Source organism: Gavialis gangeticus, unplaced genomic scaffold (assembly GCF_001723915.1).
Source record: "Gavialis gangeticus isolate Ggan-Ray unplaced genomic scaffold, GavGan_comp1, whole genome shotgun sequence".
Lineage (NCBI taxonomy): Eukaryota > Metazoa > Chordata > Crocodylia > Gavialidae > Gavialis > Gavialis gangeticus.
In genome coordinates this window covers 17,015,550-17,018,488 of record NW_017729022.1, presented here as the reverse complement: position 1 = coordinate 17,018,488, position 2,939 = coordinate 17,015,550, and positions in this window count along the sequence as shown.

Here is a 2,939-nt window from a genome sequence, read left to right as displayed (position 1 = left end):
CATTAAAAGCTACTCTTATACTGCTGTTCATGGGGCACTTTCATTGAAGTTTAAAATGTGGGTCAAAAGCTTAGCCAAATGAGGAGGTATAAGTAGCTTTTTCTTTGGTAAGGGAGATTGATAAAGGCTGATAAAGAAGTGCTTTGGATAGATCCAAAGTTTATTTTTAATGCAAAAATTGTGCTCTTGTGGATTTTCTCATTCTCCAGATTTTGTTTTCACTAGACAATGTGAGCATTCTTGTTTTACTAATTTTTTCTGCAAGTAGTTTCCATCTTTTGAGGACAAATGTTTGAATCATTAATACATCTTTAGTATATATATTTAGATGTCTAAACATAAGTTCATAGATACATTTGCAGAATAACAAATCATCATGTAGGTAAGTTAAAAAGTATTTGGAGGAACATCCATTCAGTAGATTTTCACAATTTAAATATGAACTATGTTACCATTTTAAAAAACTCAGGTGGGCATGCCAGGTATGCTGACATTTACATATGTCCCTCTGGGTTAGCTGAAGAGCAGTCAGTAGCTATAGCTGTCTCTTGACAGTTCTTTACTCTCAGCAGTCAGGAAAATAATATATAAGAATATTGCATCAGAACCATAAAAAGGAGGAATTTGGCAAAAAGCGATAAAAAAAGGAAAATCATTCCCTGGACAAGACCAAGACCATGAAAAATGTTTCAGGTTAGAACAATTTTCGTATAAACTTAAATTCTTTACAAGGTGAAGTGATGGAACAAAGAAACCAATGATCACAACATTTTGATAAATATAATTAAGGGAAAAATAAATAATTAGATTTTTTTTAGTTTGTTCTCCTGTATATGATATGAATTTCATTTTCTACTCATCTACTACATGCAATACTTTGCCTGACTTAAATTTTGTGTTTGGTTAAATTATGTATTCTAGGAAGCTTCCCAGTCTTGATTTGAAGACAACTATTTGGAGTGTTTTACCTGCATAGCACTATGCTGAAAGCAATCTGTACTTTTACTTCCATTACCTCTTATCAGACCATTGTGTAGAAAATGTAGAAAAGGATTATTAGCTGGAAGATGCAATTTTGCCAAAGTTGAAACATTTTTCAGATAAATATAGGTCAAAAAGTAATAGGGAAAATGTCCAAACAAATCATTTCATCTTTCCAGTTCTGATTATTTTTATTCTAACTTTATATCCTTTGTACCTAATGCTTTTTATTATAAAGCCTTACTTCATCAGAATGAAGCTTTTTGTTATTTCCAACTGAAATTTCAGAAATTCTGTACCATGAACAATTTTGGATTCTTGGTTTGCTTTGCATTAAAAAAATCCCTATAATTGTTAGAATTTCCAATTTTTCTTACTTGTCTTCTTTGAGGATTGCAAGAGAGGGATCTTTTATCCATATGACCCACTTACAGCACTAAAATCTGACCTATTATGTTATACAACAAGAGTAGGAATTGGTGAAAATAAATTAAAGCTCTCGTCATCCTCTCTGCTGTTTTCCCCTGGTATGTTAACAGCAATCATGTCTCTGCTCGGCCTGTGTATTGTTAGACTGACCAAGTCATGCTCCTCTAGTCTCTTTTCACATGATATATTCATAGATTGTTTTATAGACTGTTAGACCTTGCAGATCATCAGGTCCAGCCCCCCCCCCCACTCTAGGCAGGAAGACGACTGGGGTTAGGTGACCCCAGTGAGGTGACTGTCCACTCACCTTTTGAAAACCTCCAGGGTAGGTGATTGCACCACCTCTGGGGGGAGTTTATTCCACAGATTGGACACCCTGACTGTGAAGGAGTTTTTCCTGGTATTAAGCCTGAAGCGGCCTTCCAAGAGTTTGTATCCATTGGTCCTGGTCTTCTCCAGGCGTGCCCTAGTGAACAGCTGTTCACCGAGCTCCTGATGCACTCCTCTGATACAGTGGTAAGCCACTATCAAGTCTCCTCTCAACCTTCTCTTCTTTAGGCTAAAGAAGCCCAGGTCCTTCAGCCTTTCTTCATATGGTTTGTCTTGCAAGTCCCTGATCATCCGGGTGGCTCTTCTCTGGACCCTCTCAAGCTTTCCACATCCTTATTGAAGTGCAGCATCCAAAACTGGACTCAGTACTCCAACTGCAGTCTCACCAATGCTGAGTACAAAGCGAGTATCACTTCCTTAGTTTTACACAAGATGCTTTGGTTGATGCATGCCAGCATGTTGTTTGCCCCGCTGACCACCGCCTCACACTGACAGCTCGTATTCATGTGATGGTTAATCACTACCCTTAGGTCCCTTTCAACCGTGGTGCAAGTCAACTTGTCACCACTGAGCCTGTATGTATGTTGAGAGTTGTTTGCTCCCAGATGGAGCTTTTTACGCTTGGAAGTGTTAAACTTCATCTGGATCTGGTCTGCCCAACTCTCAAGCCATTCCTCTGATCTGTTAAACAAGACATTCATTGATGTTATCCTCTGGCATCTCTACTCCAGTGATGATGGATGGCAAGAAGGATATGACAGAGATATCCAGTTCATATGCTTTCCCTCAAATCATCCATTCCTGTCACTGTCAGAGACAGGTGGATCATTGGTCTGACGCAGTATGGACCTTCAGATATTCTATCTCTATTGGAACTATCTCAGCTCCTACAACCTAAGGTCATATATCCTGTTTTCACAACTGTACCACATTGATTGTAGGAGGACTGTGAGCCACTGGATGTGTCTACATGAGATGTTTACTGCAAAGTAGCATAATTTACTGAGCAGTAAATGTGTGTCTACACATGCATGCCTACTGTGCCATAAACCTTGCCAATCAGGAGTAAATTAGCTACCTACAAGTGCAAGAAGCAAATGTACTTGTGATTACTAACTGTGCAGTAGCACTAGTGTAGACACCTGACTGGGAGCAAATCTGCTTCCGATCATCCAGACACTGGGGGGGGGGGGGGGGGG